At 38.5% G+C, this 25,828-nt stretch overlaps 1 long non-coding RNA gene across 1 annotated transcript; it reads right to left on the minus strand.

Annotated features, from left to right (window-relative positions):
- Positions 1 to 2,381: 2,381 nt before the first annotated feature.
- LOC122805858 lies at positions 2,382 to 24,994 on the minus strand. The gene is made up of 3 exons (XR_006365471.1): positions 24,885 to 24,994; positions 2,993 to 3,058; positions 2,382 to 2,702 (listed from the first exon to the last, which is right to left on the minus strand). It is a non-coding gene; the product is annotated as an uncharacterized LOC122805858 (long non-coding RNA).
- Between the last annotated feature and the right edge of the window lie 834 nt (positions 24,995 to 25,828).

The raw sequence follows: 25,828 nt of genomic DNA on the forward strand, positions 1-25,828 counted from the left end.
GATATAGTTTTGGTTAATCAATCACAAAAGGCAACTTTATCTATCTATCTATCTATCTATCTATCTATCTATCTATCTATCTATCTATCTATCTATCTATTTATATCTATCTATCTCTGTCTATCCCATCCTTTGTTGACCAGTCTATTTCCAATAGGATAACAACCACTTTTTCGGGGAGACCTGAAGTGATATTTATAGTACTAGGAGAAATTTGGCCAGGGCATCCAAGAACTGTCCCTTGTGCCATGGGACCTTTTACATTCATCTTTGCTACTACCAACTCATGGAGATGGGACTCTAGATTAAGGTCTCCTTTGAAGGACAGCACACTCAGAATTGTAGCACCCCTTTAATTCTGAATTGCTGTGTCAGTTATTCAAAAACTGATCCAGTTACCTGGAGTGGGAATAAAACCCTCAGCCTTCTGACCGTCGACCACTAAAGGCATGCAAGCTACCTGTTGAGGCACAGACACTGACTGATTTTTCTTTTCATTTTGTGACCAATTACAGTTTTGATCTGTTGAATTTTACAATATGTATATTTTCAAAGTTCCTGCATCAGTTAAACTATTTTTCAAAGCAAATCCCAACTGCCTTCCTTACTAATATTTGTTAACCCTAACCCTAATTCTGCCCTTAACTCTATGAATATTTGATATTTTAATGTATAATATTCAATATACGTCTTAAACATGCTTACTGAATACTTGCCCTAGGCTTAAGTCAGGATCATGAACAGGACAGGATGAAGGAGTTTTCATACATGTAGTATACATTTCCCTGTGTATGTACTCGGCAGATGTTCAAAATAGCTATTTTAGTACGACTCATAAAAACATCACAACAAGATATATATTACAGTGTCATTTGTAATGCCTACATTGTTACTACTTACCTAAAACACATAAGAAAAACTGTAATGTATTATCATCATGAACAAATGCAACAGCAATGTGTATGTGTAGGTTCTACTGTATATTTTCATATTGTACAATTCCAGTTTGCATTTTTAACATTGCAAAAGTGTACAAAGTAGAGCAATAAGAACAACTGTATTTACAGGTGGACCATATATCATAATTAGACAATTAAAAGGTTCATATGGGTGCAGAAAATGTTACAAATCATGGAGTGTTCAAACTACTAACAATGTGTGTAACACTGATGTGTGGTATGTTTTCCGGTCTAGAGGATGGCGCAGTTATGAGAAATGGCAGTTAGGTAATCCTGCAAGTTTAACATGTACAACAGTGGTCAGGCAATTCATTAGTGCCTTTATAAACCTTTCCTTCCATGACAAAGTCATTGCTTAAAGCACCAACTCTTGTACAATTGTGTGTTACTAGTCCTCTGTTATGATACCACTCACTCGGAGGTACAGTGGTGTAACTGATAGCTTTGATGTGTGTGTGTAGGCCCACAAGTACGTGTGTGTGTGTGTATGTGTGTGTGTGTGTGTGTGTGTGTGTGTGTGTGTGTGTGTGTGTGTGTGTGTGTGTGTGTGCGTGTGTGCGTGTGTGCGTGTGTGTGTGTGTGCATCCTGTGACTTTGTTTAGCTTGGTACCCTGTTCACTATGAGTCTCTATGCCTTGTGCCCACTAGGTGGCAGAATTGGCTTCAGCTCTTCACTGGCCCTGTGTACACTAAGATGGTTAGAGGTGAATAATGAATGTTGCAACACCAAGGAGCTCAGGAACACCCTGTTATGATCCACTTCAAATTGATTTCAGACTTTTATCAGTCGAGTGGCCCACGAAAGACATGCGTGAATGGGCATGCCTTTGCTGAAGGTTGGACATCGGGCTGGCAACTTGGCACCATAAAAATCGGCTGCCAATCATTAGCGGACCAGAGTTCCACTGTGGCGACCCCTAACCGGGAAAAGCCAAAAAGACAAAGACAATGAATGTCAGTCCTGTACCCTAGGTTTAGAAAAGAACTGTTGACCATCTAAAAAAAAACTGCCTGTTTTCCTACTTTGATTAAACTGTTGACTAAGTTTATACAAATTAATTGTTTAGCCCTTCCAGCTTCAGAGTACATGATCATTAATATCCAGAAATTGAACTTGCAAATATATACATATTGTTTCTACAACTGCCATTCTTACTCATCACCACATAATCTTTACAACTTTATAATAATGCTGTAGAATCTTTGTTAGCTCTATATTTGGCATATATTTTTTTCAGTCTAGAGGATGATGCAGTTATGAGCAATGGCCATTAGGTCATCCTGCAAGCTTAACATGTACAACAGTGGTCAAGCAATTCATCAGTGCCTTTATAAACCTGCTTTATAACTGCTTCCTTAGTGCCTGGGATGTGGCTGAAAAGGGTCCAAGAAATGCCCAGACAATTAAGAAGTCAATAAATAAAATTCCAAGTAAGATGGAGGTCCTGCAATATTACATCATATGTAAGTCATAAATGAGATGGGAGGAGTAGCACCCAATATACCTTTGAAGTGCCGAAGCCTTATTGTTTGTGTTTTTATACAAATTCTTGTCAGCAAAGCAAATGGCAACTTCTCCTGGATACCTGTATATCCCACACAATAGTCTGCAAGTCCCTCGGTATTGTCATCAAGAAGGGAAGGTGAATCCAAGCAGGTGTCCTGTTTCTTATTAATATCTGGGAAACATTTTTGAAGTGATGATGCTTTCGTAGGTTGTGCACAAGATGAGACAAACAATTTCTATGGGTATAAAAAATGTTGATTAACAGTATTTAGAACTGTACTTTTGAAATCCATAATTTTGTACTGAAATTCAAGACTTGCATCAAGTCGATCTGTCAGTCAGTATAATTCTTTGAAAAACATGTAGAAAGGCCCTGATTTATGGTTCACGTATATGTAGATGACAGGAGTAATCCAAATATGTTCTCTAGTGCATACAGGTCCATGTATATTTTATAGCTGCTGGCACATAAAAGCACAAGTAAGGAATATTGTATCTGTTAGTCAGCAGGTAGATTTACTCATACCTTTCAGGCTGGATGGCGTTGTCAGCAGTGCCGTGGTTATTCTCCTTGCGCCTTTGGAGTGCATATCTGTTGGGAAAGTTTCCAGGTATTAGCTTCACTAATGTGAATGGCACTTTATGAAAGAAGTATTTGTTTAGGCATCTCTCACAGGGGATGTGCTTTAATAATGCAGAGGATGTGGAAGCAGAAGCCATCTTGCTAATTCGTTAGTCTTTCCTGAGCTTTGCAGAATTGGCCATGTAGTTTTAAGAGCAATCATTCCACTCTGACATGTGTCACATCAGGGGAGTGATGACATGTACTACTGCATTGAAAGTCTTTACCATCCGCACTCTGCATTGTTATAGCTCACCCCTTATATCTCTATATTTGCTTCTGAATGTAGCTCAAGTACTGTTTGCCATTCACTGAGCTGTCGAACTGTCAAACTGTACATTCAATGACCTTTCAAGACATATTGTTTACCATTCACTAACCTAGCAAGTCATACAGTTTTCCATTCACTAACCTCTCAAGTCATACTGTTTACCATTCACTAACCTCTCAAGTCATATTGTTTACCATTCACTAACCTCAAGTCATACTGTTTATCATTCACTAACCTCTCAAGTCATATTGTTTACCATTCACTAACCTCAAGTCATACTGTTTATCATTCACTAACCTCTCAAGTCATATTGTTTACTATTCACTAACCTCTAAAGTCATACTGTTTACCATTCACTGACCTGTAGAGCTGCAGTGTTTACCATTCAATGACCTCTTGAGATGTACTGTTTACTTTCACTGACCTGTTGAGGTGCACTGCTTACTCTTCACTGACCACTAGAGGCAGTGCTCCCAACCTTTGAAGTAGTTTTTGCTTGCCTTTTTTAGATTTTATAGTACAGTAATTCTGATCTGGAATACCTGCTGCAAGTTCACAGGTGTCTTTAATAGTATTCTGAAGGAATTTACTTTTCGGGTGTCCATTTTCACATTGGTACAGACTGCGTGAAAATACTTTTTAGTATGGTCAGTTTTACCATAGTTATTAAAAGCATTTTACTTAGCAATATATTGCATGTTATATTGTGATTGTGTGTCATCCTTTTGTGGTGCATTATGTCTATGCGGTTGTTCTATTGCTAACACATATTTGCCAAATGTTTTGCACTGTGCAAATGCATGTGTGACTGTTTGTGTCTGTTGGTAGAACACAGGCTTCCTGCAGTACTCAATGGAGATAGATATACACACTATCTAACTGTCGAGTGTCATATTCAGATGCTCCATATCTGTGTACATTTTTGTATTCTCTACCTGTTGTGGTTGCCATTAACACTGGCAAATGTCAAGGGGACACACTATTATGAGGGCACTGATCCATAGTCTATGTTTGTGTACATATACTGTTGCTAAAGTGGGCTTATGCTTCCTTGCATATTATTTTTTTACAGGTATTCCATGTATGTTTAAGGTTCATTTTTGGATCGGTCATTATTGGGTATCTTTTGAGATTCATTTGATATTTTATGTTTTGCCATTCTATGATATTATCTGTAGGTCCTTCTGTGATTTGGCAAAGGTTGTACAAAGCTGACATGGCGTTTGCATTTTAGCACAATGAGCAGCAGCGTTAATCACATGTGCATGCTTCTCATCATGCTAACACAAATACAACCACGTTTCCATGGCGAGCAACAGTGTTGGCAGCCAGGTAACCAGGTTGAGCAGCACAAGCACACAGAGTAAACAAACAGGTTTGTCTATGGGTAAACCTGTTAAGTGTGCTCACGTGGACAGCACACAGAGCTACAAAAGGAAAATAATGCATGTTGTACACAGACAGGGAAAAGTGTATTGAATGTACTGTGCAAATAAACGAAACATATGAATCCAAAAATAAGTAACATGGGATGTGAAACAGCAAGGACAACAACAATACATGGACTACCAGTCAGGAAAAGTGTGCTGAGGATAATGTGCCCGGAAATCAAAGAGATGTATACAGAAAGATGACAGAGGGGAGGGTAAATGTTCCAAGTCTAGTACAGTAATTGATGTGAAGGTGCTTATGTTACAAAGACAACTATGGAATAGTAAAATTTTGCAATACTTATGTCAGAATAAATAATGATGGTCACTATTCCTGAGCAAATGTAGGTAAAAAAAAAAAAAAGCAGACATGATATTATAGGATATGACAGTTACACAAAATCACATTGTAACAGAGGGGAAGTACATGACATATGAATGTCATTGACATGCTGAGTTGTGATAATGGTTTGCCAGGACAATACATGCATAATGTGATAGCCTCTCAACATGCATTGCGTTCATATAACAGAATTATATCCATATCATATCACATGACTATATAATTTCATACAATGAACAGTTATGATTATCCAGTCTATTCAACGTTGCCGCATCCAGATATGATGGGAAGGTCTTAGATTGCTGTACCATTAATCAACTGCACTGCTATGATATCATAAATACCACTATTTACTACAGTACTGCCATATTGCATACAAGTACAATAGTTATTAGGCTTACATTAAGACCTGATGCATACATACTCCATGCCTGTCTGAAGCGGGTTAACCAATTTGCTGCAGTGTCTTTGGCAGCTGTACAAAACATGAAAGCATATTGAATAACAGTCTTGGTTGGGTACTGTATCCTGTATCATTTAATACAGATAGGTCAGTATTCTTATACAACTGTGGGATGTCAGCAATCCCAAATTATCCTCCCATCAGCTAAGGAGGTCCTTCTTGTGCTGTTTCAGGTCATTATAGTGGTGAGGGCAATTCTCTCCAGTGTTTAGAATGCCAGTTGCACTGGAGACAGCCTTAGCTACTCTGTACCAAGACTCAGTCTTATACTGAGACCCAGTGTAGTCCCTCTGCAGTAGCATATGGCTGTAGCACTTCATAAGGAGCATCTCAAACATTCTGGACTCTTCCATACCACACCTCTGCACTCTAAATTTAGCACCATCATCTTGCTCACCAGAAATACCTGCAGAAGTCAAGCAGCAACTCTAAGGATGAACTGGCACCAAATTCCAATCTCACATTTAATGGCTAGTTTGCAAACATGCACAACCATGCCAACCACATTTGCATCACTGCTATGGCTGTTTGCAGTACAGAAGGCTGCTCACATAAAATTTTTCACTTTTTTCCTTAAACAGGTAAACTTTTTTTGTGTGATGCTTGGCAACAAGCAAGTGCACAAGGCAAAAACAGTAAAAAAAAGGATATAAAGTCATGATGACAGTGATTCCTACATCTGGAGCAATCATTTCAGCAGTCCCTTCATACTGTATGACTTTAAAACACAGAAAAACTGTGTAAAGGGACCAAAGTCACTGCATTTACAGCTTCTGCCACAGAAACAGATATACAATATGTGCACACAACTCACTCATTAGAAATACCACCCATCAATATAAAACATGCGAAACATGTTTGCACTATTGAAGATTACAGAAATTAAATTGTTCAGTTTCCTTTAACTGTGAGCCCTGTCTGCACTCTGCTAAGCAGTTCTGACATAACGCAGGCAAAAAGAACATATGAAAGCTGCATTATCACATCCACTGCAAACATTCCAAGCAGCATGCGGTTTTAAACCCTGCATCTTCTTTCTTATTTTTTTTTTAAATAATTTCATTTAACCCATGTGCTGTAATGATATTTAGATGCAATGTAGAATTTTGTTTCTTACTGCTGCTCAGAGTGCTGTGGTAAAGCATACCTATGCCAATGTGAAATACACTACTGATTGCAAGACAAGTTAAATTTCTAACTTTGTACCTTGGGCAGTAGAATCTCATTCACTGCCTCAAAATACTGAAAGTCAAGAGTGCACTCTGCCAAAACACGCACACACGAGGAACACAGAGAAGGGGGAAAAACATAGGCAATTGTCAGTATTAACACATATAGGGTAATAAATATTAAAAGGCAGGATTGCAAAGTGTCCTCTGTCTGTATGTGGTACAACCTGATCATATACTCGGAACATGTGCATTAACTCTGTCAGACACCACACTATCTGGAATTGAACCCTAAACTAAGTGCACTGACAACACACACTCAGTTGTCTTTCTTATCCCTCTTTGCCAGCAGCATATGCTTAAACATGTCTAGATCAATGTCATATTGACCAATACTTTATGGTAATGATGGTCCTCACTATTTTAATGTCAGGTTGCCAACATTGCCAGCTACTTCTTCTCTTTATTTTCTGACCATCTTCCCCTCCTCTCAGCTTAACTACAGAAAAGCAATGTCATGGCTATTTATTTGCATCTTTGTTTCAATGTGTAATATAGTTGATCAGCATTTCAGACAGATTTAAAATTTTTACTGATGTACTCCTAGAAGGCATTCCTTGCCGAAGCACTAGAGACTTGAGATGTTCTTGTAAATAAAGTGCAAGCTGGTGATTTTTATATTTTTTACTGGCCTTTTTGTCGTATTTTCAGATTTTAAGCAGAAGATGGACAGTGTTCTCTTTCTACAAAAATGTCAGTGTTGTTAAGGTAGTTCTCATAGCTCTCAAGGTGGTTACACCTTTTTATTGTAAATCTACTCTGCATGATACAAATGCTTCAGAGACAACAGTCACTTCAATATTGCTTATTGTTGTCAGAGCAATCAGACACAATTGTAAGCCATTAGCAGCTAAAATTTGTTATTGCTTCTCTCTGCAGTCCTAGGCTGTGTGTACATGCAGTCGTTTAACTACCTACACCATGTTTACATCCCCTACACTGACTCATTTTTTTTTTTAGTATTTGGGAATGCTAATGATTTAACACCTAATTTGCATCTTCAGAGTGCTCAAAGGGCTGAATCTACACTATAGGAAGTTAATGTTGTAGCTATGGAAGTGAAGGGAGGGTAGTTTGATAGGATACATATACAGCATTGTTAATAGTTACCTAGAAGAGATTCTTCTACAAATCCTTGCAATATTTCATAAGTTATGTTTGTCCTCTACACACACTGCTTACATGTTCATATTTGGAATATATTTCAATATGCAATGGAAAAAAATTGCAATGTATGCCAATTTTAAATTTTACTACTGCTATACAGCACATATGGCAGTTCTTAGTGCACCCCCCCACCCTGTGAGAATGATGATGCCTGCACCATTGGCTTTATTCATTTCTGTTTGACTCAGGATTGCATAAATGTGTGATGCACAGAATGAATAGGCACGAGACTGACAATTTGCAGGTAGTGTATCTTTTTATACATTTGTTTGTGTACTACAGATTCCACAGTTACCTTGATATTACTGCAGTTAGGAGTCATGTGCTTTGGGGCTGTCTCTGTCTGATGCTATCCGTACACTGACATTACATGGTTAAGTAACATTTGTGGATATCAAATAGCATCCCTTTTAATGTTTGTATGTGCATAGGTTGTAATGTGTATTCATTCTCTGGTGAGTGTGTGTGCTATGATTTTCCTATTAGCTACTGGGTGTGTGTGCTGACCTTTGAGTCTTTGGTGGTGAGTGTGTGTGCTATCCTTTGCCTCTTAGCCAGGGCAAGAGCATATTGTGTATGCCTAAATCTTCCAGCTACCTCTGCAGTTGGAGGTTCCCTCTCACATTCCTCATTTGTATGTGCAGGAGGTGCTGGTCCTGCCTGTAGTCCAGGAATGTGTGGTCCCTCCCCTTGCTGTCCCTGTAGCAGCTGTTTGCTCAAGATGATATTGAGTAACATGGTACAGACTGTGAGAAGTTCTGCACAGTTGCCTGGGTCATACTACAGGGCACCCCGATGTGTCTAGACAACAGAAACATGACTTTAGCATTCCAAACACACACTCTTTGATGCTTCTAGTTTAAGTGTGGGCATCATTGTATCATTCTTTTATGAGTGTGTGTGTGTGTATGTGTGTGTGTATGTATTTCTGATGGGTGTCATGAGCCATGGTTCCAGTGTGTAACTTGCAGCACCCAGTAGATGGCCTTATGGAACATCACCCCTGGCAAACCTTGTGTAAATCTGTGGGTGTGCCATATGTGTGACTCATGATAACTGCCTGGGTTGCCTGCACAGACATTGAGGATGATCCCCTTGGGCATTAAAGACAACCTGGCATTTAATTGATTGGACCCTCTTCTTGTTGCTGTATGTCCTTCCCTGTACATAAAGTGGGGCCTTTATTTCTACTTGAGTGCAGACTATGGTCCCAGGACTTTAGGGAAGTGTGCTACAGCATAGACTTTCTGCATTGTTCTTGCTGTCTCCTCTGCTCTCTGTGGAAAATAGATGTACTCCCTTGCATGTTGAGGTATAGCATTTAGATATTGGTAAAATATTCTGAAGGCTATGGCCTGCGACACCCTGTGGGTCTCAGGAATGTACTAGTTGTTAATATTCTTAATACTGCTCATACCTTAGTTTCCACTGATATAGGTTCCCCGCAATTTCCCCTGGGTCTGAGATGGGGGGTGGCAGAGGGGTGCAAATTTCTTGTAGTTTTTTCCTGTTGACCCTGTATCATTCTACTATGATACGTTAAACAGGGTTTGAACACCGTTCTCCTTGGTCGAGGTGTATCTGCAGCATCAGCAACATAGATTTGAGCCTGTTGCACATAAACATGTAAGGGAGCAGTAGCAGCCCCTAACACTGCTTTTTTTTCTAAGTCTGATGATGACTGTATTACAGTACGTTTTGTTGTTCAGAGCCAAGAGCTACACTATCTTCACACAGTTACTTTATATCTTCCTGAATGTCTCTGCCATATTGGATTGGTTCATTTGCATGTAATTTAGCTGCTCATGCTTTAATTAACATACCATTCTGTTTACCTTTATTAGGCGGCTCTACACTATGTATACAGACATTTAATGAATACAGAATGGTGCGCTATCGTGTGTGCGTCATACCGCATGGAAATAAGTTGTTCATGACTCTGTCCCTATATCTTATACATTTGTAAGCCTTCCATTATCCATGAGTATGGGATGCTGTTGAATGCTTCTTCTGTAATCTATCCATACATACTTACTTTCTTCCCCTTTTTTCATCTCTCTATGATAGCTTTGTTTAACAATAGATTATATTTTGTTCCATAGGACTTTCCTTTATTCCATTTTTATTCTATTGCCAGAACTAAACACTTTTCTAGATGGCTATAAACTCTGCCTGCATCAGTTCCGGTATGTAACTTATATAATGCCAGATGGTAACTCATTGGTCTGTAGCTTTTAGGATGACTTTCAGGTTCAGTCTTAAGGTTAAGTGCCTTTTTTTCCTGTTGTTAACCAGATTGGTATCTGTTTGGGATATGCATATAAGTAAATGTTATTAAAGATTAAATCTTTGTGTAAAGATGTCAATGTCTTTAGTGAGAAGTCAGATAATGCATCTAGCCCAGGGTTTTTCTTTTAGGAACTTTTCTTAATTTTGTCTTAATTTCTCATACTGTTACTTCATCCTATTTAATATCCTCTGCAGTAGAGCTTCTTACTGTTTCTTTTAATTCTTCTGTCCATTTGGCATCTTTGTTATGCTCAACACTGGCTTCATCAATGCTTCTCCAAAATGTATTTATCTGTACTTTTTTGGTAGTGTCTATATTCCTTTTGCTTTGTTTCCCAATTCTCTATAAAATCTTTTGGGTCAGCAATATTGATTTATTTGCATTTGTTTGCCGGGATAGTCCACTGGGCCAAAGTGAGCCCATTTTCAGTGGAGGCCTGGGGAGAAAAGCTCCATATAAAATACACAGTGTATATAATTACACAGTACGTATACTATAATATGGAACAAACAGTATACATATAATAAAAACATACAATGCACTCATGCAACATACTATAATTCAATATAGCACCACTCAATGGAGAAAGAATATATAGTACATTCTGTGCAGCATACAGTAATTCAATACAACACCAGTCTTAACTTGACCAAAGCTATTAAACAATAAGATTGAACAGGACTGAAGGATGAAAAATGGATTGTTTATTTTGTGTTTTTCCTTTATATTCATCTGCATGCTCTCTAAGGCTTTTTTTTCTGCTTGCGCTGACATTTTTACTTTATTATTAGAAATCTAGAAATAGTGTATGATAAATCTGGGTCTGTTTTGATAGTGTATGTTGCTATTACCACATCTGTCTTTCATAGAATTTCTAGTGATCAGTTCCCCTGTCTTTATTCTTTTACGATTGATACTTTTTACCTTCACAGCTTTATAGTTTTCTCTGTATGATGCTTCCATGGTGGTGTTCTACTCGTTCCCTTCCTTTTTTTGTTACATTTTTGTATAGTAGCACTTTATCTGTTATTAGTTGAGCTACACAGTAATACATCCTATTTATTACTGTTGTATCACATACATTTCTCTCAATAGTCCTAATTACTCCATTCATCTGTTTTATTATTCTTCTAACATTTGAGGTCTTATTTACTTTCTCTAATCTATTTCTTTTATCTTTCTTAATATGTCTATCCATCTCAATTAAATCGAGTAGGTTTTCCTTAGATCCTTTTCTTCTGAAATGAGAGCATCTGCATTCCTCTCTTTTTTCTGCTCTTTCCCTTGCAGTGTAATTCTGGCTACATGTTCGTGCAAGTCTTTTCAGAAGATTCCAAATTATTACTCCATGACATATCTTCTTCAGATGCATTTTGCTCGCCCTGCTGCTCCTCCATCTGGGGCCTCATTGGCCCATGACATTGCAACATCACCTCTATCAGAGTTTCCACTGTTTCCTGCTGTTTCCCCTACTGCCCGATTCTAACTGTACTTTTGTGTAAGACTCCTACAGAAGGCCTCGGAACATTGGCCTGTGGCGTATCTTCTTAAGATGCATCCTGATCCATCTGTTGCTTCTCCATCTGAGGACTTTTATGTTGGCCCATCAAGTTGCGTTATCACCTGTGTTGGAGTTTCCACACTAATTCTTTACTTTGCAGATAATTTATTACTTCAATTTCTGTTTGTTTAATATCAACCTCACTAATGTTTTTTACATCAGTCCTTTATGGCCTTATTTTTTGTATTGTGACATTTACCATCTCTGGGAGTTTTTGCCTGTATATCTTTTCAAATAACTTTGGACCTGCAATCTTTGTATTAATTAATTTGGCTTTCTTCTCTGCATAAAAATCACACCATGTCAGATTTTTTTTCTTTCCCATGTCCATGTTTTTTATACCTTTTAAAATATCTTTTTTTTTTGTCTTTATCTGTACTCACTTCCTCTGTTGCTTCTCTTTCCAAGTAGCCCAAAGTTTCTTCATCTTGGCATTCTTTCCCTGATCTGTTGCATTAACTATCTTAAACTACTATCTGTAACGTTTAATATTTTTTTTGTGTGTGTAAGTATTTTTCTTTTTAGTCTAATTTCTCACTCTTACTCTTACTATATATGCTCTGTTTGTTAATTATGAGTTTCTTGCGTAAGAGTAACAATACATATTCTCTGCCTTATCTTCAAGACCCCACTTTATTACCTCTACGCCTCTTACTTGGCCTATAATTTTTTGCAATTTTGTGAACTACTTCTTCTACCACATGGGGGCACCCTCCTTCTGAGCCTGGCCAAGCCCTGTGGTTAGAATGTTTCCCCATTCGGAGGATTCTACATTGTCTTGTTTTCCCAGTCCTGGCATCAGTGCATACACCAGGACTGGGCACTTTCTTATCCTAGGACCTATACGCCCAGTCTTTTTTTTTTTTTGACCTACCATTTTCCATGATATATACAATACAATCTACATATCAATGTAACTTTGGTGACATTTTGTCACAATGTGAAGGTACTCGCAAGACTTGAGGATGAATTCAGTACCAGGAATACTACTCTCTCTTTTTCTTGCTGATTCCACCTTTCCATTCAAATTAGTCCAGCAATACTACTCTCCTGTTCTTGCTCTCCGTTATGACCCTGAATTGTTCTGTATGTACTGTGCTTACAGGCATGCATGTTTCTGGCCCTTACATTTTCAAACAATTTTGAGCAATTATGTTTAGAGCATTTTATCAAGTGTGCACTACAGGGACATCCTCAGCTTTCTAGAACCAAGTCTGTAGTATTATTCCAGCTCTTGATAAGAACACAGGCTTCCACATGACAGCTACCTGAAGCTGGGTTCTGTTGAAGGATGGAAGTGTTTGGTTTTTGATTGACTTCTTTTTGTGGGGGTATTTGCTGCATTTTGATTGTCTGGCTTTCCTGTGGGCAGAGCCTTACAAACTTTAAATACCAAAAGGCTTACTGAGTTCAATGCTATTCACTGCTGGGCTACTCCAAAGACAAGGTGACTACAGTGAAAAAAGAGGAGACTACAAAACCCTTTCCCATCTAGAGTCCTACTGATTCATCTCACTACATCAAGACCAGATCTGCATGTTTTCCAGCCTTTGGCAACAGCAGAAGTGTCTACATGGCAGCTACCTGAGCTTGGGTTATACTGAGGGACTGGACTGCTCAATTTTGATTAGTTAGTTTCTGTGGGGGGCATTGGGCTGCATTTTGACTGGACACTTTCTGTGAGGGAAGAACCTTACAGACTTTAAAAATCAGGAGGCTTGCTCAGCAGTGTGATCCAGTTTTTATTCTATTAGGTATCCAACAAAACAGCCTAGACTGCAATAAGTAAGGCAAATGCTTTATCCTTGCTATATAAAATATACATTTTAGTGTCTTCTTTGTCACAGCCTAGTTTTCTGCTGTGGTTGACTTCACTACAGCCTTGCTTCATACAGTGAAATCTTTGTTTCTTTTATTAGCTTGTTGACTTATTGACTACATGTCTTGTGGTTACAGTGCTAAAATTAGTAATTTTGTTCTGCTGATTGTTGTGTTATTGCATTTCAAGAACATTGCACTATTTCACCTTACTGTTATTGTACTGTTGTTCACATTTGCTTTGTTTACTATAGTGGTGTGAAGATTAAATAATATTGCACTATTGCACTTGTTTCAGTGATGCTGGTGATCACCATTGGCACTATCTAAGGTAATACAGCACTATTGCATATTATAGATACTAGGTATGTATGTATGTGTCTTTTGGCTTTTCCCGATTAGGGGTCGCCACAGCAGAACTCCGGTCCGCTAATGAATGGCAGTTGATTTTTACGTGTCGAGTTGCTAGCCCTGACACACAACCTTCAACGAAGGTATGCCCATTCACGCATGTCTCCACGCAGAAGATGCTCTAGCTGAGAATCGAACTGGACAGCGTCTTACTGTGAGATACTAGGTATATAAACAAAAAATAATGAACTTATTATCCCAGTATTTGGTTGCACTTTTTGATCACAGGTAGTGTTGCATTTCTGCTTGTTACTGATTACTGTAGTATCACAGTATTTAAAGCTACAGCTCTACACTACTGCACGAGACAGCACGGGGCTTCCTATGTGATATACTTTTATTACTTGTTTACTGCTAAACTGATACTGCACTGAAAGTATCTGTTTTATAGTTACTGCACTTTAAACAACGTATTTAGACCACCTGTTGCTATGACACTTACTGCACCTGGATCCAGCGGGTTAGATTATCCCTTTGTCATTGTTTTTACTAGTTAGGTAGAGGCATCATTAGCATGCAGGATAAAGCTGCTTGATTTAAATCTGCCTCTTTTTGCTGATTACCATGTTGATCCCCCATATTTCAGTCACGTTTGCATTTCTTTCTTTGCACTTCTGAATGACCAGTAGTCACAGCTCACATTCCTGTATCCTTTAGCCATATTGACCATTACTATCTTTTTCTCGTCCAGTGAATTTCCCCCCCCCTCTGTCTTATACCAAAAGTAAGTTATTAACCTGTCCTGTTTTGTTATACCTCTTCATCTGCGCTTTCCAATATGAAACCTCAGTTAGCCTTTGCCCCTTCCGTAGCCCGCCTGATAGCACTAAGTATTTTGAAGCAGTATAGTAACTGCTTCATGCTTACCAAAAAGTCTTTATTGCTACCTCACAATGACTCAATATGTGAGAGGTGTAAGTACCTACTTAACTTGGAGGTTATCTTCTCACCTCTGAAAATATTCAGTAAGTACAGCACATATACACACATCACAGAGCACTTCTGTTAAGCCAGCTTATGCTGATGATCTCAACAGAACACTGCCTAAGCCATCCAGGCTAAAGAAGAAACAAATTCAGACATTAGTTTAAGCAGCAGTATACCCACCTTCATCATTCAAACTCACAGCCTGTACACACCCCCTCTAAGAGTCTCGAGAGTGCAGACTCCAGGCCCTGTGGCCCATTGTGGCTTCAGATAACCATGGTATTGTTTTGGTAATAGATGACTCTATGGCCCATTGTGGCTTCACATAACCATGGTATTGTTTTAGTAATAGATGACTCTATGGCCCATTGTGGCTTCACATAACCATGGTATTGTTTTAGTAAAAGATGACTCTATGGCCCATTGTGACTTCACATAACCATGGTATTGTTTTAGTAATAGATGACTCTATGGCCCATTGTGGCTTCACATAACCATGGTATTGTTTTAGTAATAGATGACTCTATGGCCCATTGTGGCTTCACATAACCATGGTATTGTTTTAGTAATAGATGACTCTATGGCCCATTGTGGCTTTACATAACCATGGTATTGTTTTAGTAATAGATGACTCTATGGCCCATTGTGGCTTCACATAACCATGGTATTGTTTTAGTAATAGATGACTCTATGGCTCATTGTGGCTTCACATAACCATGGTATTGTTTTAGTAATAGATGACTCTATGGCCCATTGTGGCTTCACATAACCATGGTATTGTTTTAGTAATAGATGACTCTATTGCCAGGAGACACCACCTTCGCCAGGCTGGATATGAAAATCGTGACAGTTAGCTCTCTGGGGTACAACAAGGGCTGTTAGATCCCTCCAGTCTAAAAACAAGATTATGACGTGATATCAGTCCACATGAGGATGAATTACCTTAGGCATTCTATCCAAAAGGACATGCAGAATGGTATGACTGAGCTTGATATGCATGTATCAGAGGTAGGAAAGACACTGGTCTTGAGATGCATCTTGCCATCACCCAGAATTATGCCAGGATTCAAAGACAAGATAATTGGCTTTAATAATTGGCTGTGTAGCTGCTATAATTTTAGGGGGATCCATTACTTGTCAGCTTGGGATGAGATGGCTGACAAACCTTCCTGCTTTGCCAGAGATGACCTACACCTCCCTTACCAAGGCTTTTGCATTCCAGGTAAAGTCTTTGTTGCTCTCATAGTGACTTTTATTTTATTATTTTATTTTTTATTTATATATTTTTTTGCAGAGTCCACCTGATGGATATTACAACCTAGTAACCTTTAATTTAGAATACACCAATGTGACTCTTCTCAGTGCCAGGAATCCTAGCAAAAATGCCCAAACTTGATGCTCTCCTGCAGCTTAAACACCTTCATTATGTGAAGTTACAGAGACATGGTTCCAGAGCAATTAAAGCACTCCCTCTATTATTTGGCATAACACCTATCACATTTTCAGATCTACTGACAATTGTGGGGAATATCAATATTTGTCAGGGATATCATCACTTTATAACAGATTCCTTGGAACACCACATTTGAACTCACAGATGTCCAAATTACCATAAAGACATCTAATTAATACTTTATTGCTAGCAATAGAACACCCTCTATGCCCTCTTCTAAGTGTGATAAATATCTTAACATATTAGTTGAAATCCCCATTAAACCCAATACCTTTGTACTGGGAGACTTCAACTATCTCTCAATAAAATGGTTGACCTACGCTGCCAATGGTCAGCATGCCCAACACTTTGACATTATAAATGCTAACTCTCTTTTACAAATAGTTAACTATCCTGCCAGGGGCGTCAGTATCCTTGATCTAGTTCCAAATAATATACCTGCTTCTTGCACAGTTCAATATGTATCACCATGTCATGTCAAATCAGACCATGAATTTGTGTCCTTTTCCTTTATAAGTTCATAGGTAAGTACCAGGCTAGCTGCCCTTGCAATCCATGTTAAGCCCAGTCAGTTTCCATTTGTGTGCTTGAAATAACCTATACCATTTGTTTATGGATAGAACTTACCCATCACATGGTCAATAAGTATATATTACCACTAATGAGAATAATTAAAATCACACTATAGATAATTTGAGGGGACCAAGCATGGGATAAAGCATTTAGGAGCTGACACTGCCAATAAGTAGTACAGGGGGCAGTCCTAGGATAAATTGTCTGTTTCCCTTCCATAGATCCAAGTTGCACTTGAATGTGGACAGGGAGTATGTTTAAAATTGGTTGCATTTCCTGTGCAAACACTTCTGTGTTTAGGGACTTTTCAAAAGCAAACCTTCTTCATTTAGTTTATGACCTTAATAAATGTCACTGTAATTCTCTTTTAATGGATCCATTTGCTAAAGTTGTTACCTATGCCTCTGACTTCAACAATTCTACAGATAAGGCAGTCACTACCAGCACCAAACACAATTAGTAATTTAAAAATGCCCCCCATGTGGTGGAATACTCATATAAATAAATTATGTAAAAAAATAAATAAATTGCTTAATGCAAGAGTTCTCATTCTACCTGCCCGAAGAACACACACCTAAGCAAACAAAAAAAAAGCTTAAGGAAACCATTAGTAAACCCAAAGCTGATTATAAACTTAAAATAGGCATTAAAATCAAAAATAACTAAAATCTTTCTTTAACCATGTCAAAAAATTAAGAACTAATACCCAACAATGTTTGGTGCCACTCTACACTAACACTGTGCACTCTGACCCAAAGGACATAGCTAATATTCTAGCTCACAAATTTAGTGCAAATTTTACCCCCACCCACTGATATACATATTCCACAGATTCCACAATCCCAGACAACACTATAGAGCACGTTTACTCAGCCCTCACCACAACTAAGAACACTTCATCTGTGGACCCTAACAATATACCAGAATTCATTATTGTCAGTGCCAAATATTGCCTATCTGAGCCCCTACTTAATTTTTAATCTAAGCCTCTCCACTGTTTACATTCCTGAAGCTTTCAAAACAACCATTGAAATGCTGTTACACAAGGGTGGCCTGACCACTAACCCTGGTAACTACAGACCTATTATTCTCACTAGTCTGAGATGTTTTTACCCTGGACCTTCAGCAATTCTTCTTTGTCAAAGGAAAGTCCTGCCACTTTAATCTTATTATTTTTTCTTCAAGTACACTCACCTTCAAACTCATCAATGCAAGCTTCTATGTACAACTTGAAGACAAACTGAACATAAAAATGGCTTCATATGCTCTGGCCAGTATTCATGGTCAACTTGCAGAGCATGCAACACCTCGCTGTCATTCATAGTAACAGCTGGAAACTGCAAGAAATCATTGCAGCTGTGCCAGAAGGATATCTAATAATTGTAAAACACACCAGTGATCGATTTCCAAACAGATGTGCAATAAATCCAGAAAATAAACATAAATGAACCTTTCTCAATAATCTTATATTTACTTTTCAACAAGTGAAGGCAATATCCAAAGCATATAAATGAATTCAAAGTTTTCAGTTTAAAGATATACATCTAATTTCTAAATATTGGTTACAAATAGATAACACAACAGCACAAAACAATAAACTCAGCAATACTGTCGTTCTTAACATTGAATGTATTTGTTTTAAAAAAACTTCTCTATACTCAATTAATGATATGCAATAATGCATATTTAACCCCTTCAATACAAAATTTGTTTAATCCTACATATACCACATCTTGTAAAGCCTGTGACTATGACAATGTGGACCTGCTGCATATTTTTTGGTATTTCACTTTTGCAAATATTGTGGGATACACTACATACAAAATTAACAATTTTAAGATATAACAATATCCCATGGAATTGTCAGTTTGTCATACTTCATCTAACTCTCAAAACATGCAAATAGATCAGAACTTAATATTTTAATTACTCTCTTTGCCTTAATGAAATATTATATTTTAACTAATATGACAAACTTGTCTTCAGGTTCCTGGATAAATTTAATGTAAGTTGTCTCAAAATACATCAAAAACATACAAACTTATATACAAAAATAAAAAAAAGAAAATCCAAATGTAATAAGATGCTGGCAAAAGGTATGCAACATTATTCTTTAATATATAAATATATTCTTCATTTTAGTAATTTTTCTTTTGGATTATAGGGTAGTTCAGTGGTGCAGTAGTTAACATTGTCACCGCACAGCAAGTGGTTCTCCAGTTCGATTTTCAGCTGGGGTCCCTTTTGTGCAGAGTCTGCATGTCCTCCTTGCATTCGCCTGGGTTTCCTCCAGGTGCTCCAATTTCCTTCCACATTCCAAACACATGTGCCAGGAGTGTTTCTCCCCGGGCCTCTGATGAAAATAGGCTCTGTCCTAGTCAGACTTTCCCAGTCAACAAATTTTAAATAAAAATAAATAAATAAAATTTCCAATGGCACAAATTCATAGTTTATTAGGGATAATCACTTTTATGGATGATAAGGAACTAATCAGTTTACAGAGTACTTCATGTCTGTTATTTTACTTATTAATAACTCTGTTGGTGAGTTGTATATAACTCTTTTCTGTTTCTCATTATTGTTAGTTCATTATATTAGCTACTGATTATTTATTATTTATTTACATTTGGAGTCTGCATGTCCTCCCTGTGGTCGAGTGGACTCCGAAAGACATGCGTGAATGGGCGTGCCTTCGCTGAAGGTTGGGCGTCGGGCTGGCAACTCGGCACCATAAAAATCTACTGCCAATCATTAGCGGACCAGAGTTCTGCTGTGGCAACCCCTAACTGGGAAAAGCCGAAAAGACAAAAAAAAAATTTACATTTGTTTACTGGAAAAATCCGATTGGACACATGTCCTTTTTCAGCAGAGGCCCAGGGAGAAAGGCTCCACACAAAGATACATTAAGTACAGAATTAATAATAAAAATGAATAACAATGATATAAATGCAATTTAACAATGCCAGCATAAGCCACAAACATAAAATGTGAGTAACTTAGTTACATGAGGACAGTGGATACACATGGAATATACATTCATATATGCATGGGAGCATTGGTTACATCCGTGATGGCACATATTGAAACATTAGTACAATAGTAACAGTAACAGTAGTGATGTAGTTATAAAGCTTATTGGACATAACAGTTATGGTTGTAAACTGAACCAGATATAGAGCTGTGTTTAGAGAGATGGTGGAGTAAGCAGGTGCAGAGATTAGGAGGAAATAACAGGGGAAGAATAAAGGAGTAAGACAGGATACAGAATAAGTAGTATAGATGGAATAGATGGTAGGTAGATGCCTTAGGTGATTGAGATGAAGTGAGGTCTTAAAGGAGGTTAAGAAAAAAAAAGGAATGCTGACCCCTACAGATGAAAGATTGAAATGAACGATGCAGAGTGTTTACGTGGCTAGGTGGGAGAGGAGGGGGAGGTAGAGAAAGAGAGTCCTTAATCTGGCTTGGAGCAAGGGCATAACCAGTGATTTTTTAAGTGAGTTTTTAGTGCAGCTTTGAAGTGACTGCATGATTGTACTGAGGTTATTGAGGGGGATCCATAATTTGGATATAATGCAGGAGAAAAGAGCTTCCCCAGCTGAGTTCTTGGCTTTGGTTACTTGGAGAAGATTTTTTCTGCTGGATCATAGTGGTCAGGTGGTACAATAGGGCTGGAGTAGATTTTGGAGGGATGGAATTTAAGGGGATAGTTCACTAACTTGTGAGCAAGGGAGAGTTGATTTAGGTGAAGGAGTTGAGGGAGTTAGAGCTAGTCAACTTCAGTAAGTGATGTACAGTGGTGACTACGATAGGAAGCCCCGGTGACAAACTTAGCAATTTTGTTCTAACAAGACTCAAGCTTATTTAGGTCGGTTTGTCTTAGGTTGGTAAATATAGGAGAGGCTTTGAGGAGGGTGGAGATAAGGTGGGAACAGGCAACTGAGATTCTGGATGTTTTGGTGAGGAATTGCTTATTTCTGTACAAAGCCCCTAGTTTTTGTGAACTTTTTTTATGGTCAGAGAAATGTGAATGTCAAATTTGAGACAGTTGTCAATCTCAACACCTAGTAGTTTGGTATGTTCTGTTGGGGAGATGATGGTGTTGTCGTTGGCTGTAATATTAAAGTGGGAGTTGGTTAGGTTAGATTTCGAGGGTTGGAAGATGACGAGTTTAGTCTTGTTTGGGTTGAGTAATAACTGGGCATTAGATAGCCAAGTTTCTATAAAGGTAAAGGCTTCTTGAGTGATCTTATGCAGTTCGGGTAGGGATTGGGCTGAGCAGATGATGGTGGAATCATCTGCATACTGTATGAGAGAGGACTGTTTGGTGGCAGTGAATAGATTATTGGTGAAGTGTGAGAAAAGTAGAGGTCCAAGGATGGATCCTTGGGGAACACCGAGTGAGACAGGGAGTTGTGGAGATATGTCATTATGCCAAACAATGTATTGTAGGCAGCCTCTTAGGTAGCTGTGAAACTAGTCAGTAGCTGGGAAAAGGATAGATTAGCGAGAACAGAGATAAGATGTTTGTACGAGACCATGTCAAAAGCCTTGGATAGAGTTAGGAAAGTAGCAGAGGAGTACAAGCTACTGTTTTTATACTGAAGGATAGTGTTTGTGAAAGAGAGTAAGGCAGTAGTGTTGCAATGATTTGGTCTGTAAGGTATCCCATTGTTCTGCACACAAACTTTTTTATGTTACTGTCATGGATTTGATTTTTTTCAATGTTAATAAAATATATTTGAAAAAAAAGTAGCAGCTACCACTATAGAGCAGTGAGGAAATCCACGCAGGAATTTGTGCATACAAATGGACAAATAATGGCAGCAAATGATGTTGCTCAGTTCAATGAATGCATACAGAAATGAGAATGAGCACCTATGAAAACAGGTTGCAACTCGTGGCTCTGCAGCACACTAGGGGAGCAGCAAGTTGTGTGTCACTGTAAAAGCAAAACTCAATTGAAAATGTTTGGAATTGAAATAAGTAAAAATGCTCAGAGCAGCAACAGCATTTGTGAACCAGCAGTTACTGGCTATAAGTACCGTTACCTCACAAGTGATGAGGTAGCAGCTATCTCCATAAAAAGTGGTACTGACAATGTACTGCACACCACCAGTTGACCAACCAGCAACTGACCCACCATTTTTGTGAGGGCAGAGATATATGGAGGTTGGGTTAACTGACATGTGTCTCCCACAAATAATATTGAGAGGAATGCATGGACTTTCTATGCATAGCAAACACTAAGGTATGTGCAACTCTTACAATACTTTCTATAGAGATGTTCCACGAAAAAGCAGATGACATATACTGGGTATATTTCAGATGTCAACATACAGAATACTCAGTATGTTTCTCAGTGCTGTGCTTCCACATATAGATAAGCATTTCTGCTTTTGCAGAACACCAGAGGAAGGAGCCATCACCTTGCATGGCTTCTATGCCCTTGCTCACATGTTCAAAATACTGAATGCTATAAATTGCATATATGTGGCAATAAATACTCTGTTTGTTGCCCATGGACAATTGTATATCAATATCAAGGGCTGCCATTGCATCAGTTGTCAAAAAGTGTGCAATACAGTGGGACTGATAATCAATGTATTTACACAACACCCTGTCAGTGCCCACAATCCCCACATCAGGCATTCATATCCTCTATGTTACCTCTATATTTCCACTCCCTGTTTGCAAGATATTTGAAAAATGCTGAATGCTACACAATACGATTACTAGAAACCATGTAGACTAGCCATCCTTACTTCCAGGGAACTTCCAAATCTGATACAGCTGCCCCTGTTACAACCAACACACCAACAGCATCCAGTAATGACACTGAAACCAAGGGCCATCGAGAAACAGCAACTAGCTATATCATGTCCTCAGCTAGTGGTGGGCACACTTCATGGGAGTATGGTTGAAGTGATAGCATCTAGTCAAGTGTTATAGGCCCATTACAAAATTGCAGTGACAATGTGGTGTCATGAAGAATACTCATGATGCGTGCAGTGTTAAAGTCTATACCAGGAACCACAAGTGCATTGCATTTCACCTCCAAATACTGCTAACCAAATAAAAAGAAACACTCCAGGGTACTGTAACATGCCACTCTCATTTGAAATAAACACAACAGCAAAAAACATTCCACTCTACTCTTAACATATTAAAAAAACACAAATAAACTCATGGCTAAGTGCTTTCACTTCTTACATAAAACAGGACTACTAAAAAGTTGCACATTCTCATTTTAAAACTCTGTTTAACCATGTGATCTATTACATTATTTCAAACCTAGACCAAAAATATTTAAAGTGCCAGGCTCTTCTTTAAGAATATCATATTGAAGGCAGCACAAAACATATTATGACCACTAAATATAACAAGACTTAATTACTATAACGTATACATTAAATATTGTAGACAGCAAACATCTAAAAAAAAAGTCTGTGCCGGTCACTACATGCTTGAGTCAGACTGTGCATTAGACATCTCCACATGCACCACACAGGAGGGAGGGTGCAGTTGTTGGTCACAGTCATCATTTGCACAGATGCAAAAGGACACAATGGCACATGGTCAGCATCATATCCTGAGTAGTGGGGCACATCACTGGGGGGTGGGGATGGGGTCTTGTATTAAGGTACTGTATTTCATAGGCAGTTTCTGCTGGTGACAGGGATGGGGACACTATAGGACCATGACTGGAAGTAGGGTATGTGGCTATGATCTGGTGCCACTGTACTGACTTGATGTGGCAGAACTTGAGGCCCTCTGTGACAGGAATATTGTGTAACTGTGGGAATAGGACCTGTATGGACTCCCCTAGCAAGGTGACCTCTCCATGGAGGCAGTCACTGCCACCCATGATGGGGGTGATGGAATGAGTTGCCTATAAGCTTACAGAAGCAGACTGTGTGCCCTACAATGGCCTCCTGATATGACCTACTGTGTAGATACTCACCCCTGACCAGGGACAATACAGCTTGGACAGGGCATTCATGGTGCCAGTTGCTCTCCTCTGCACAAAGGTAGATATAAAAACCATGTGCCCCACAATAATCCTCAAGAGACCTAGCATGCATTATCAGTGGACTTCACATCTGCACCAGTACATGGGTGACATCCTCACAGAAGTCACCCCCCCACACACACACCAATCATCTCCATGTATGCATGGGTAGCAGCAGACTGTACTTGAATGATAGCCCTACACATCTTGTGATTGAGCTCTGTCCACACATAAAAGACCAGATGTGAGATGCAATGACAATGGGAACACCTGTTAGGTTGTCTTGTTGTAGATATAGCCACATTGGATACAGCGTGCTCCTCTACTGCTGCAGCTCCAAGGGAGCAGTACTGCTGCACTCCTGTCACAGGGGACCCCCCAACATGCATGATGAGTATTCATGCTGTACAGTCTGTAATTCATGTATGAGTAATTTTATACTATATGGGTGAAGGGGGGAGACAGACAGTGCCAGTGTGTCATTTAGTGTGACCCCATTCTGTATCTCAGCATCAGCATCAGACCTTGCATAGGTGCTAAAATCAGCCTGCTGTCTTGACGCAGCCTTTAGTAATGTCACTGTATCAGTGGTCTGGCCTATGAATACAGCAGTGAATATACAATACAAAACAGAAGAGAGTGAACCTAAATATTCAAGGGTGGAGCCAGGATGGCTGAGGAAAAGCAGCACTTTTTCACAGCTCTGCAGTAACTTTAAATTTTCTCAGAAAAATTTAATCATAAAAGAAAAATTTCTTCACAGAATATCTTATAAACAGACATATTATTTTGCTGTCGAATTTTGTGAAGTTATTCTAAAATATTCCTGTCAAAATACTTTGGAGAATTACCAGACCGTTGAAGAGATGAGTAATTCTCAATATCCACATGCTGACTCCTCGCTAAATACGGACATACAACAGGTAACTTCTACTCCTCAGGAATTATCATTGAAAACAGATGGACTCTGGGAAAACTAAGAAAGCATGAGAGAAAAACAGTGTAAAACAAACAGGCATTCTCCAAGAAATGGTATAGCAACATCAAGCTAAAATTACTGATATGGAAAATGCTTTAAATGCTGTAGAAGGAAGACTAAAGGAGGAAGAAACACAGACTGAATATCTACTAAAATAAAACACATTGTTAAATAAATTAGACAAACTTGAAAACAGAGAAAGGAGATGTAACATTAAAATATTTGTTTCACCTGAAAAAACAGAGGAAGAAGATATAATTGTTTTTTAACAACTTTTTTAACTACTTGGATACCTGGATTGTTCAACTTACAAGAAGGGATGTCATATGGATTAGAAACTGCTCATAGAGCTATAGCTAGATGTACATCCTCTGCTTCATCTCCACCAAGAATAATAATTGCAAAATGTCTTCCTTTTCTAGATAAAGAACTTGTTCTCAAAGCAGTATGGGAAAAAACTTCCTTTGAAGTTTGGACAGCACAGCATAAGATCTGACAATGATTATTCAACAAAACCATGGAACTCAGAAAGAAATGCTGGCCATTACTGAATGCCTTAAGAAAAATGGAATTAAATCTCAAATAATTTTCACTGCAAGAATAAGAATACACTTATCTACCGGATCTAGATTATTCAACTTTATTGAAGAAGCAACTTCCTTTGTGAAAAATAGCAATGTGATACCCACAACAGAAGAGACGGACTGGTTCTCTCCTACTTTAAAGAGATCCTCAGACAAAGCTTCATGAACTGATTTAAAAAAGAAACAAAAAACTGAACTAACCTCTTATTCCAACAACAAATTTCTGAAGTCT

This window comes from Protopterus annectens, chromosome 7.part0, assembly GCF_019279795.1.
Source record: "Protopterus annectens isolate FY-2018-M chromosome 7.part0, PAN1.0, whole genome shotgun sequence".
NCBI classification, from domain to species: Eukaryota; Metazoa; Chordata; order Ceratodontiformes; family Protopteridae; genus Protopterus; species Protopterus annectens.